The sequence below is a fragment of the Chelonia mydas genome, chromosome 5, assembly GCF_015237465.2.
Source record: "Chelonia mydas isolate rCheMyd1 chromosome 5, rCheMyd1.pri.v2, whole genome shotgun sequence".
In the NCBI taxonomy this organism is placed as follows: domain Eukaryota; kingdom Metazoa; phylum Chordata; order Testudines; family Cheloniidae; genus Chelonia; species Chelonia mydas.
Window position 1 is genome coordinate 65,219,543 of NC_051245.2, and position 14,620 is coordinate 65,234,162.

The following is a 14,620-nucleotide window of genomic DNA, read 5'->3' on the forward strand; positions in this document are numbered from 1 at the left end:
CATGTTTAAATATATTGCAGCCATTATTAGAGTGGCATTGTTTCTCATGGACATCTTCTGGTGGGGATGATACTGTTCCTTTTATTAGAATTTTGGCAGAGAGACTACAGACTCCTCATGTTCGCTGTATACAGTGAATACCAGTCTGCACTCAATGCAATGCCATTGACTTCGATGAGACAGGACAGAACTGATAACAAAACATTCGGTGCACAGAGTACTATGAAGGATGGACTGATTGGAATACTCTTTTTCAGCCAGTAGCTGTTTGCTTAGCTTTAATCCTAGGTCAGCCAATGTACACCCTGTTTCAGAGTTAATATATCAGGCTAGACTTTCCACTCCCTTTAGCCAGCAGGTGATAACTCACGGAGAATTTCCCCCCAGGCAGGGGAAATCTCTACTGGGGGAAACCTGAAAGAGGTGGTCCATCTCCTCACCCCTGTAATAAGAGGAAGGAGGGGCCATAACGTGGGTAGGACAGGATAGGGAGATCAAAGGGGCTCCGCTCCAATCCTCTATTAGTATACGGTGCTTAGGGCTCAGCACATATTAACTATTGATGTGTGATATTAAGACTTCAACCATATGTCTGCACCTGGGGAGTAAGACATCCTCATGTAGGCCACCCAGTACTCTGGGACTGGGCATGCAGGTGTAAATGGGAGCCTGCCAACTCACACCCCAAAACAGGTGGATGGGGAGGGAAGGAGCATTGCCCCCCCCCCACCCCCTCACACTCATTGGCCATTACAGCCCAGCTACTATAGGGACTCATTTATAAAGCTTTTCCATTCTCTTCTGAGAGATCATATTAACTCATTTACCTATTATAACTTTTACCCTCACTATCAAATCAGAAATATATATATCAACAATGTGTTACAGACTATAACACAAATGGTATAGGCAGTATCATGTAAACACCTAGAAATGACTAGTCACTTTGTTTCATACTCTATTTTTCTATTTTAAAAAGTAAGATATCATTCCACATCCCCTAAGAAATTACCCATTGGTGTTAATAGCTGATTTGAGAGCAGAAGACTTGGATCATTAATTGATAATTAAGTCTCTGCTGGCATCCATTGATTTGTTGGCTATTATTGCATTAAAATAGAAAGTCTTTGAATTGTTATTTACTGTGTACATTGCTGCTGCATCTCAAGGAATAAAGTGGTTTATGACCAGTTTGACCTCAATATAGCCTCATAAAGAGAATCTATTACAAATCTCTTATATTTTTGAGCTTGAGAAAAGGCTGAGTAGGATCACCTGCTGCCACTCTGAGGATTCTAATGTGACATGATATATAAGCCAATATCTCTTCCCTTATCACTATATTATAATCCATTTCACTATCATTCCATGGAACATGAAACTACAGCTGTGAGACTATCCAAAGGCATAGGAAAGAATAATCCTCACTGACTTGGAAAAAATCTCAGGAATAAGACAGCACCAGTAAGCAAGGTCTAGTAAGAGGTTCCCTGGACCATAGACTAATATGCCTTGTCGGTGCCTGTGGTGGTATTAGTAGTCATTAAAATATGTCCTTGTCATTGGTAAGGGGCAAGACATACACTAATAGAGAGGGGCAAAAAGAAATTTGTCCGAAGTCACAAGCCGAAATCACTTGCTAGAAAAGTGGCATGAGAGTGAAAATCTGGGCTGCATATACCATTGAAGCAGGAGAGGCATAGTCTAGAGTAAGCAAGGTAAGTAAGTTGAATTAAGTATACAGAAAAGAATTAGATAGATGGATGTTTGTTTTTATTTGCATTTCAGAGGAAAAGCTGCAAAACAGTTAGGGTCTGTCTACAATGTAATAGGGATGTGTAATTGTGACACATGTAGACATACCCCTGCAAGCTTTAATGTTGATAGCTTGCTAAAAATAGCAGTGAATCTGCAGCAGAATGGGCTTGTGGGCTTGTACTGACTGCTACCCCCTATGCTGTTATTTGAGCAAGCTAGCATGGATATGTCTAAGTGTGCTGCAGTTACACTTCCTGATTGCAGTGTAGACACACCCAGTGCTGGCAAAGCCTGAAAATGTTTGGTCTCAGAAGGGAACAAACCAAATAGTCTAGGTGTAGCCCTCTGCTCTAAACAACAGCCAAAATGCTGCTTTTTGGATATTTTGATTGGTTTGAGGCCTCAGTGCCTACTCATCTGTGTCATCGTGGGAGGAGAAAACAGGACCGCATCACACTGAATTGCTCAAGTGTTACATAATGCTCAGGCCCCAACAAACCATTTGGCAGTTCTCCAAGCCACATCCCTTTAATGAATCTGGGATATGCATCTCTCAAGGTGAGGAGCCTTTTGGAAATCAAGACACTTATGTGTAGACACTCATATTAGCCACTTGCTCTAGCACAAGGGAGAAGACAGGAAAAAGGAGGGTAAATGTGGCTGACAATGTTTTTTTCTTCCCTTCTGGTTCACAAGCACATATATAAGGTACTTGCAAAAGGTGGCATTGGCAGAAATATCTGAGAGAACATTGTTTGTAGGGGGAGTGAAGAAGCTCTGGTGCAGAGAGCTTTTTCCTCTCCCAAGGTGACCTAGTTGCCTGCAAATTCTCAGAACCCAGAGGCGATCTCAAGACTGAAGCATTTTTCTAGTAGAATGTGGTCAGGCCCTACTGACTCAACATAACTCACCAGTGTGTGCTGTAAGAAAGAGCAACTGTAATCAGCATTCCAGAATGTCATATGTAACTCAGCCTCCTCCCACAAACACTAGCATGGTTGAAACCACTTCCATGCCAAGCATAGGGCAGACAGGAATTTCCTATCTCGCTGCCACGCTACGTAATGATGAGTACATTCACATGCTGCTGCATGCCTCACAATAGTGACTGACACTAGATCAGAAATGCTTTGGGCATATTTCAAGATGATGAAAATTTGGCTGGTATTCTGTTAAGGCTGGGTCCAGGGAAGTTCTGATCGCTGTCTTAGTATCTCATTGAGCAAAGATAACACATCTTGATTTAGCCCTTCCTTTTGTTTCAGTTATCCTGATCCATTCAAGAGGATACCTGACAATGTTTCTGAGAACCGATAGTCACTGAATATATGGAGCAACAGCCTTCTAAACTGGTAGTGGGTGAACTAGTGCCTATTGACCCACCTCTTCATTCTGTATAACTGCCAGTATATTAACTGGGTCTTTGTTCAGAGTTCCCATGCCAGGCTATTTAGGGCCTTCTATTTTATACAGTAAGCTTTGGTGGGGGAATATCTGCAGCTGCCTGATTTGGGAATTCAGTATTGAATTTTTCTTTTGCATGGTAAGTATTCCTATCCATGTTATACTGTGAGTATTATGTCATTGGAACTTAAGGATATTCTTTCCTTTAGTCTGGCAATCATTTCTGAAAAGGGGAAGAGTTCTTTTTCTTGCCTGTTGCTTGTTTAACAGGCAGAGAGCCACCTAGGGCGAGTCAGCAGCTATTCCCGCCACAATTGTTTTTTTCATATAAAGAGACAAAGCATGCCATTGGTGAGAACAAGCTAGTGGAAGGAAGACTGTTATAAGGATTGGAGCTAAAGCCCTGTAAAAAGAGTTTGAGGAAGCATAGATTAAGCTTGATTTAGCATCTCAGAAGGTAGGTGCTTGGAGAAGAACTGAAGCCAGTTCAAACAAATAAACTAACCCTTCTTCTTTGGAGAGTTGTTTAGCTTCTTTTTTGTGTGTGTGTAATAGAAGCCATATAAAAAGCTTTGTGGGTGTTTGTTTGTTTGTTTGGGATGATTCTAAATAAATCTTGATGTTTACTTTGTTTTCTAAACCTTTGTGAATCTGAATAAACCATCTGCAATTTGGTTTCCCAGAGACACACAGTTCCTTTGACTGGTTATGACTGTGTCCTGTGACTTATGAAGGCAAAAGGGAATTGTACTTGTTCGAGAGCTAGGCCCAAATCCACAGAGGTATGTAGGCACCTAAGTCTCCTATGCAGGTGCACAAGTACCAGTTCTGGCTCCATTGGTGGTACGTGCCTAAACTCAGGACCCCAGTTTTCAGGTAAAAGTTCCCCATGTGTCTTCCTCTGGCAACCACATTGCCTCTCTATGTTCCTGGATGTCTATCTCCCACCTAAGCCTGAGCAATTTATGAACTGTGAGAAAATAGATATTTGCCTGCCTAAATCATGGGTATAGCCCAATCTGGTAGCCAGGCTCAGAGGCTGTCTACTGGATTGAGTCCCATTCAAAATCCAGCCAGAGAAAGAGGTGGCGGTGCCCATTTCATAAATTTCAACCCAGTGCTTAAAGTGCTCATCTGGGATGTGGAAAACCCAGATTCAAATTACCCCTTCTTGCCTGAGAGGATTTGAACAGGGGTCTCCCACCACTTAGGAGAAGTGGTCTAGTCACTGAGCTTTGGGATATTCTGATATGGGGCTACCTCATTCTCTCTTGTTGAAGCTGTTGAATTGTGGCTAACTACTGAGAGAGTGAGTGGAGCAGGGATCTGGTGTCCAGGGTTTCCCACTTGCGACTTGGATGCCTTAACGACTAGATTACAGAATCATTCTTTCTCTCTCTAGCCCAATGACTGTTCCACTGTAGTAAATATTTGCCAGTCTCATTCCTGTAAGAAATGCCTCAGCATCTAAACCACCTGACTCCAGGCAGTGCATTCCCATTCATAGATTGCTGAGCAGATATAGGCATCCCCCCTGCAGCCTGGAATTAGGTGCCTATCTCTGTGAGAAGGCTGGGGCCTCCTCTCATGAGCATCTCTGATTGACTAGCTTAGGTGGCTCCCTACCTAGCATGCTGGCTTTTGTGGACCATAATCTAAGGTGCCTATCTCTTGCTATTCATTGTAAAAGCCTACTCACAGGTTATATGAATCATATGTTCCTTTGGTTTTCTAAGAGCCTAAATGTTTTGTGTCATGATGCTCAGTGTTTAAGTCCCTTTATGGATTCCAACCCTACTGCTTTTGTATTCTATGGAGGGAACACTCCTATTGTTGGGTACTATCATGACAGAAGCCAGAATACAGTCCTGTCAACCACCACTCCACCACCCAGCTGAAGGATGTGTTATCATCATCACACACGAGACCCAAGCCTTGCCTTATAATATACGAGAATAAGATTATGGTAAGAACTGTATCTCTATTTTACTTCTATGACCCCCATTACTGTAGTATCTGAGCAAACCACAGTCTTTAATGTATTTATATTTACAAGTGCTATAATCTCTATTTTACAGATGGGGAACTGAGGAAGAGAGACATTAAGCTCAAACTCACACAGGAGTTGAGTTTGGGGTGGAGCAGGGAATTAAATCTGAGTCTCCCAAATCTCAGACTTGCAGACTAAACACTGGACCATTCTTCCTCCAGTTATTCCTTCAAGAACAAGACAGCCAATACACCCATCACCTCACCACTACCTCCCTCAAACAGGCTCACAAAAATTAAAAACCTGAATTGCAATGGGACTTCGTAAATCAATAAGTCTTGACTGTGAGAAATGAACTGAAGGCAGCAACACTGGTTTGGAGAATAAAGCAAGCTAAACAACAGGAAGGGGAAGGGTACAAAATGTACAGGAGAGGGCTGTTTGGGGTTCTGGGTTTTTTGGATGCGTGTTATGAAAGGGAATCTGGATTGACCTAGCTATACGGAGCAGATGGAAGGCAAGGGAGACTGGCCGTTTTCTATTTTCACATGCTAGGAAATAAAAGGAGACTCGGCTGCAGTCATTATAGTACAAAAAGCACATCTGCATTCCCATTCTAATGGGGCACTCTCCCAAGCTCAGTGAGCTGAAACACTTATAAAATGTGTTTACATCATGATGAGGCATTTTAAATAGTGAATTATATTCTGTGCTCTCAAGGAGTGGAGGGACTGAATCAAAAATACCAAGCTCTGCTTGTTAAACAATAAAACAAAGCACATTTTAGTAAACTATCCTACCTTGAGGGGACAGTCAATTACATCTGCTATCTGTTTTCTTCAGCTACACATGTGATTTGACAAACACCAGAATATTACCTCTGGATAAGTTTCAGGATGAATGTCTTTTCTTGGCATAAACCAAAATGCATGGCAAAAGTGCTAGAAACCAGATATTGGTGTCTGCTTATAGTCAACCCATGCAATTAGTCTTGCACAAATCACAGTGTCTCAACTGAAGGTTAATTTACACTGACCTAATCTGCTTATTTTTCAATAAAGTGGTGCTGTATAACTTCTCAGCATTAGTGGATCAGAGGACACTCTTTCTGTTGTGTCTCATCAGTCATTCTGTATCTTGCCAAGTGGATCCATTTGTTTCTGGAAAAGACACCAATAATGGATCATATATGTAAGCTGAAAGGGCACAGTCTATAATATTTTCATTAAACTATAAATGTTTTGCAGCACATTCATTTGTCGATTAAATATAGACAAGTTATAGTAAATAGTCTTTTAAATAGTGTAGCCTTTACAAAGGTTTTCATCTTTGACTTTCTATAGACCTGATTGTGAGCCTCTTGCATTGGTGAGCAGTTATTCACACAGCTAGTCCCATTGACTTCTGTGGAGATACCCATGTGGCAAAATTCTACATCAGATACTCAGCTGGTAAATCTTCATTGAGTCCCTTAGTCTTTATTCCTTTTTGAAGAGATTATCTATTGATTATACAGAAAAAAATAATAATTTGCCAATTGAAATGAGGAAAATGACACATGCCATTTTTTCATGATATATAATCTGACTGTGCACCAAAACCGGTAAAAGTTTGAAGGTTATGTATTCCAGTGTATCAGTAGGTGCTCAGTAGGAGCTGAATATAATAACACTGTACCCATCTCTTGCACCATTCATGTAAAGATCTCAAATCACTTTGCAGATCCATTTTTCTATAGCATGCTTCTTTTCTAGATGGATAAACTAATGCACAAAGAGGCTAAATGACACATTCCACTCACAGTAACTCATTTGCAGCTGAAGAACTAGAACACAGAACCCCTGGTTCATTGAGCTCTGATTAAGATGGTACACTGGGGCTCAGGACTCATTGATTTCCTTTTATCTCTACTAATGGCTAACTATATGACCTTGGATGAGCTAATGAGCCTTTCTATGCCTCAGTTTACCAAAGTGTAAAATGAATATGATATGCATTGACCTTTTGCAGATTTGAAAATGTTGGCATAAGTTTCTAGCTTGGGCTTCAGTCCTGCAAAGACTTATACACTGTGACTAGTCCTAGTGAATTCTCCATGCATAAAATCAAACGTGCTTAAATCTTTGCAGGATCATGCACCTTAAAACCCTGCTGAACAGAACCAACAAAGTATGAAGTGAGTTGGATGCTCTGCTCTTTGAAGTTTATAAGGTATCAGGCCCTGAACCTGTGTGGTTTACTTTAAGTATGTTAATAGCCCCATTGAACTCATTGGTGCTCCTTCCATGCTTAAAGTTATTCCATGTTCACAAGTCTTTACAGGATTGGAGCTTTAGACCGTTATCAATTAAGGTTCACATTTGGCTCAAGTTATGATTAAATCAGAGTTTTTGTTAGAGGTGTTCCTAATGTCTCACAAGATCAGGTCTGGATTTAATTTCAATTATTTACATTTAATTCAGAAAAAATGCAGATTTGGTAATTAAAAGACATTATTCCCTATGAAAAGCAGAACACTTTGACAAAAGGATTTTTCTTTTCCTATCAAGGAAACTTCTTTTATAAAACAGGAACATTTTCCAGTGTGGGTGCCCATTTCTTTTGCATGTACTTTTTGCTCAGGAAAAGCATGAAGTTGTAACTGCAATTGACATTTGCAACACAAATATGGTAATTTCACACAAGTATCTGATTAGTGGTCACTGATGTTGGTTTTGCTTTTACAAAAGCAGCATGTGTGTGGTTTTATTTATTTATTTTGAGACACAGCGTAGCTGTTTGTGTTTGAATTCCCATACTGGATCAGAAATGAGGTCCACTGAGTCCAGAATCTGCCTCTAGATACTGGCGAATAATAGATGTAAGAAAGTATGGTACAGGATGTTTCTGAAGTTACTTGAAAAGTGTTTGGGGACACTCTGCTCAGTTAATAGACTTTCATGCTTATCTTCAGTGATGAGAACCCTTTAGATAACATCCAACACTAGTGCTAATATATTTTGATAGGATCCTTTTAGCAATATTAAAGACTTCAGAAAGAAAACCTCTATCTTGTAATTTAATCAGCCTAAGGTGTAGATCATCCTTCCTTAAACTCACTATCCTTTAAGGATGTTGATTACAAAACATAATTGATTTATATAGTTATTCTCAGGTCCAGAGATTTGGGGATAAATGGCAACCGAAAATGAGATTTCAACAAGTCATCACCATTATAAGCTTTTTTTTCTTCAGAACCTTTAATTCACAATGTGTATTTCATGATCACATTTAGATTGAAGACTGGACAAAGATACTGTTTGCACTATGCAATATTTTCAAATTGGTACAAAAGAAACATAACTCCCCCATGCAACCAACAACCTATAAAGTTATGGTGATCCAAACTAACCACCTCTCTCTGTTTATTTTCAGTCACACTTCACATATTAGTTTTCTGTATAAGGATTCATAAAGCTGCAGAATAGTGTTTTCAATAAGAACATGCAAGAAGAAACACTTTAACAGAGGCCAGATACAGTCACACATTTTATGAACCATTTGCTGGTACTCATATTAATTGACATCATACTATATATGAGCTCTCATTTCAAATGACTGCAGGCAGCAATGTAATGCATACTTCTCATTAAAGAAAAATCTTTTTCCACTCCTGGGAGTAGTATTAAGCATCTGAAGGGCAGAAAATTCCTAATCCAGATGAAGCTCCAGAATTTAGAAATAGTAAGGATTCTCCCCTCAAGCCACTCTGGAGCTCACAAGGCAGCCTTGTCTTGTATGTAACAATCAAGGGCCATTTTCTTACCAAACAAAAATATTTTTCTCTTTCTGTTTTCATGTGTATAACAAGTATTGTTCAGTAGTGACATATTTAAATTAGGAGAATAAAGCATCTATTTCATATTTGGCAAGATGTCTGAGTTTATTGGGTTGCTAAAGTTTGACTAATGATACTTTGCAAATAGGAGACCTGGTCAAATAACATTAGCACTTGTTTGTAAAGTTTTCATCAGACTTGTTTTTCTGCTTACTGCAAAAATGATTTTTTAAAGAGCAGTTTATTTGCTAGCTATTATAGAGTAAATAAACGTTGGACAAATTTGAGTTTTTTGAATAAAAGGAAGAATCTTTTGAAGCTTGTTAGGGGGCTTATTCCTTCATCCACTTACTTCCCTGGTCCTTCTCGCATGAACAGAGAGCAATAATACCCAAAGTCCAAAGGTGCAAACAATTTGATGTTTATTGGGATGAACTTCCAGGAAGCATGATTCCAGTTTCCTTCCTTAGTGTCCCCATTCCCAGCTCTGACACCACAGAGCCTTACATGATTTTTAAGACCATGATTTTTAATGTTTATCTGAGGGTCCTCTTTTGAAGGTGTTGTGCAGGTTTCCTTTGAGGATGAAGACTGAGAGATCAGACATTGAGAGAAAGCTTTTGTGAAAAGTGTTCACCCAGGGGTGATGTGATGTTTTTGTCTTATAATTTTTTCTGTGTGAGTTCATTCAATAGTATCGTGATTGTCCGGTTTCACCCACATGGTTGTTATTGGGGCATTGACTGCAGTGGGTGAGGAACACCACATGTTCTGATAGGCATAAGTAGGATCCATAGATATTGAATGGAGTGGTGTATGGAAATTGAGATGGGTCTCAAAAGCATGAGGGCCCTCTTTTGGCATCTGAAGGGAACCAAACTGTGTTGCCTGTATCAGTACAGATACAAAACAATACAAGTAAAATTAAAATGGACAATATTTAATTAAAGTCACTGGGAGCCAGAATGGTCCATTGAAATCATCTGGTCCGACCTCCTGAATAACTAGGCCACAGAATCTCACCCTGTAACTGAATCAACCCCTTAATTTTGGTTGAGGAAGAGAATATCTTTTAAAAATATGTCGAATCTTGAAGACTTCAAGTGATAGAGAAACCACCATATCAATAGATAAATTGTTCCAGTATTTAATTACCCTCACTGTCAAAAATGTGTGCCTTATTTCTAGTCTGAATTTGTCTAGGGTTGGCTTCCAACCACTGGATTTTATGATGCCTTTTTCCACTAGATTAAAAAGTAATCTACTAACAGAAATCTCTTCCCCATATGGGCCCTTGAAGATGGTGATCAAATTACCTCTATTCTCTTGAAACTCCAAGGATTCTTACTAGTGACAGTGAGGCATCCAACACGTGTCCCCTAGCCTGAAATCCCCCATGGTAAATGATTTTTCTTTGTATACATTACAAATGGATGCTTAAGAAGTCTGCTTAAATAAATAAGAAAATCTGCTCACCAGATTTTCTTATTTAATGTGATGGTCTGCAACAGACTCCCAGCAGGATCTCACCTTTTGGTTTATTAGTTAGGATACCGATCCATATGAGCTCCAGGTTTTGTGCTTCTGAATTATCAATAACTCAAAAGCCAGGCAATGGCATTTTTGATGTAGCATGTTGCTTCTCCCTCCCTTTCTTCCCATTCCAGCTTTCCTAAACATCTTGTTATCTAGATCTGGGGGAATATTGGCAAAAGCCTACAGTCATTCAAATAAACATCATGCATTCTGCCATGTTTCAGTTGCTTTGCAGAAACATTAGTGAAGATATGATAATTTTGTTTGCAAAAAATGATTGAGGCAGGAAAAGGTGTATTGAATGTATATGTTACAAAGTATTTTCAATGGAAGTGTTCATGCAGCCATCTTGAAAGTTCTTTGTCCATTGTCCAATCAGTGAGCAGGAAAAAAAAATCATGAAATGTAAGTGACCAGCCACAGGCATGAATATTAATTACAAACAGGAAATACTAGACATAATGGATAGTTCATGACCCAGAGGCCTATTTGATAAAAACTTGAATAAACTCTTCAGTTGCTGAATATTTTTGAATTACGAAGTAATTTTGAAGAATTCAAAGTTTAACAATAATTCATAAAAAGAGATACATTAATTTAAAAATATCACTGCAAACAGCTCTCCTGCTATAATGATAAGAGCATATTAATTTGTATGCTGAATATCATTAGAAAACACAAGGGAAAAATAGAAGGAGACCACTAAAGACAAGCAAGATCATTGACTTAGTGGAGCGAGAGAGAATTTAAGCTGAACATCTTGTCATTTGGAAAAAGAAATAGTGTTTGTAAATACAAGAGTTATATGTTCACTTTGATGTCAAAAAACAACTCACAATGGCAGCCTTTCAGTTACTAACAATTGAACTGATGTTTTTGTTTTATTGTATTTCATGGGAAATATTATTAAAATTCTTTCTTAAAACAGAGTAACAGCCGTGTTAGTCTGTATTCGCAAAAAGAAAAGGAGTACTTGTGGCACCTTAGAGACTAACCAATTTATTTGAGCATAAGCTTTCGTGAGCTACAGCTCGCTTCATCGGACACATTTCTGTTGCTGTTGACATTTGAAATATGAAACCTTTAGAGAAACTGTAATATTAACAGTGGTAAAAGTAAGTTAAGGGGCTGAACACAGAATGAATGGATTTATGTAGCAGCCTTGACAAAATAGTTATGGGGCACTTATACCTGACAGATATTTAAACAAATAAAGAGTGATTAATTAAATATGGGAAGAGCCACACAACCTGATTCTCCCCTCTCACCAGTTCTGCAAGAGTAACTCCGTTGATGTCTAAAGAGTTACCTCTGATTTACTGTTACAAGTAAGAGTGGTATCAGGCCCATAGTTGTTTAGTGCAATTTTAAATGTTGAAACAAACTTTTGAATAGTGATAGGAAGTTATTTCCATTATCAAAGAGAATAATTCTAAAATTCTCTTAACTCCCAGGTTCCTGACTTTAAAAATAGGTCAAACTAAATAACCAACTGACTCTGATATTGTTAAATGACTGCTGACACATGGTAAGAAAAGATGAGTAAGTTACACTGATGCACAACCATTAAGGCCCTGATCCAAACCCCACTGAAGTCAGTGGGAGTCTTTTCATTGATTCCACTGAGCTTTGGATTGGGCCCAAAAAATTTGAAAGAAACTTGAATATGAAATTTTACAGAGATCCAATGTAACATTTTTTTTTTTGGTTTTTGTTTTAATGGGATTAATATGGTGAAGCAGCTGAATGCCAGTAAGAATGAGACTTCCATTTTGCAAAGTCTGCAGTTAGGAAATATGATGGAGAACACCTAGAAAAAGGTCCCAATTCGCTGCTGATATAAATGCATGTAACTCCACTGAAATCAATGTTTCTGTGTCTATTTACACCAGCAGAGAATTTGGCTCAGAATTGTTCCAGTACTACAGTCTTAACAAATTAAAGGCATTTGCTAACAATTCTGGATCCCTGCAATAGTGTTAGTGTGGTGATAAATGCTAACTAAAAAGGTGTCATATGAACTGACCAGAGAAAGATACAAATTCCATTATAAATGTTAGATGACCATATAACACTGAAGCTTTGAATACCTGAAGAGGGCATCTAAAGACTACGTTCAGAGTTAATAGGGTGACAGACTCATGATATGAGCAAAGGATAGCTCAATAAATGCTATCCAAACTTTTTTATTTTCACAAACTACTGTGACATTTGAAGCGGGATATAACAAAACAATAATAGTCAATGCAACATAGTAATTGGATGGAAGAGCTAAATACATTTGGGTATCAACCCTATAACAGAGAGAGCACAGCCTGTTTTAAGTAACAACATGTAGAAATCAATGAGTTCCTAAAGCAGACCCATGAGGACCAGTAAGGCAATGAGAAGTTGAATCTTATCTGAACAGATCTGCAGAGAAAACTATCAAAAGCTGATGTATTAAATATGATTTAAAACAAGGTACAACACTGCTTAGGAGCCCAGCAATAGACTACGGACATATTAAATGCTGCTGAAAGTCCCAGTAAAACTAAGTGACAGAGATCCTGAATCAGTTGCAATCAATAAATCATCATATACCTTTAACAATGCAGTTTCCATGCTATGGTGCAGTCTAAACCCTGACTGAATTTTTTTCAAATAAATCAAATGGAGCAAGATGAGTTTGTAATTGAATATAAATAACTTTTTCATGTACCTTTGATAAAAAGCATAAATTGGAAACTGAATGAAAATCAAACATATTGTCAGTTGTTGAGAGAGGTTTCTTCAAAGAATTATTAAGGCTTGTTTAAAATTTGATGGAACAGTTCCAGTTTCCAATGATAAATTCACTGTTCCCTGAGTCTCAGTAGCCTCAGACAGTAAACACTCCTTTAGCAGTCAAGCAGGAGTTGGAACTTGTAAAGCGCATGCTGTTGGCCTCAGGCCTTGCATCTCTTCAACAATAGGAGACACAGATGCCTTAGAAAAGGTACTTCATGTCCCTGAAGGACAAGTTAAAGAAGTCTTGGAAGGAGAGGAGCGTAATCAGTGGATTGAGTTAATTTGCAATCTGAACTCAAAATTGAAAGTCTGTTAAAAAATAGTTATAGAAATTATTACAAACATCCACTGAAGGAATTAAGAGGCTATTAACCACTCTTTCTACATTTAAAAACCTGTCTATGGTGCTAACAACGGATGCAAGCTGACTCCTTCCTCTAAGAATAATACTTGAGGATACTTTAACAGAATCTTTGCAAGATTCAAACATAGGTGATTTCAAGGCCTCATAAATTATATGCAATCTCATCTAACAACTTGTGGCTTGCAAGCCTTGTGGCTTCATTCTTGGTACCTTCTGGGTAGAAAGAATTGGGCTGAACCACATTTCTGCTAAATTGCTGTGTCATCTAAACAATATCTGTGACAGGTAGAAAAAGCAAGGTACAGTTTTAGGATAAAAACTAAAGCAAGTAATTTGTGGAACCATGTATTGTACAATAAAATCTCCCATTAATAGTGCACATTGGTGCTATTTTAGACAAATTCTCTGAAAAGTAGAAGAAAAATATCAGACATAAACCAGAAAGGTACCCAAAAACAAGAGGATTCCCAGAGTGAGCAAGCACTAACAATGACTTTTTTTCTAGTATGGGGGTTCTCAACTTCCCAAACCAGCCTACTGCACTTCTTTCAGGGTTCTGAAGTCCAATCCCTGCCACCGGGGGCTCAAGCCTGAGCCCCGCTGCTTGGGGCTGAAGCATGTAAATTAGCTTTGCAGGGCCCCCTGTGGCATGAGGCCCCAGACAACTGCCATGCTTGCCATCCTCTAACGCTGGCCCTGTACTTGTGAACCCCCCTAAACCAATACCGCAGCCCCTTGGGAGTTCGTGACCCCCAGGTTGAGAAACACTGATCTACATGAGTTGATGTGCCCCCGGAAGACCTCTGAATACCCAAGGGGTACCCGTACCCGCACTTGAGAACCACTGGTCCAGCACAATAGTGCACAAGTTATATGCTGGGCTGTTTCTTCAGTGTTTATGGGGCATGGTGTATATAGTAAATAGTATAGTATACTAGCATGCTACATTTTAAGATTGGAGTACCATCACAGCTTCTTGCTT

The 14,620-nt window shown here is 38.9% G+C and overlaps 1 long non-coding RNA gene across 1 annotated transcript; it reads left to right on the forward strand.

The window, feature by feature from the left end:
* Window positions 1-1,449: 1,449 nt before the first annotated feature.
* Window positions 1,450-6,504, forward strand: LOC122466036. The gene is made up of 4 exons (XR_006291242.1): window positions 1,450-1,718; window positions 3,024-3,110; window positions 4,981-5,128; window positions 5,241-6,504. It is a non-coding gene; the product is annotated as an uncharacterized LOC122466036 (long non-coding RNA).
* The last annotated feature ends 8,116 nt before the right edge of the window (window positions 6,505-14,620 follow it).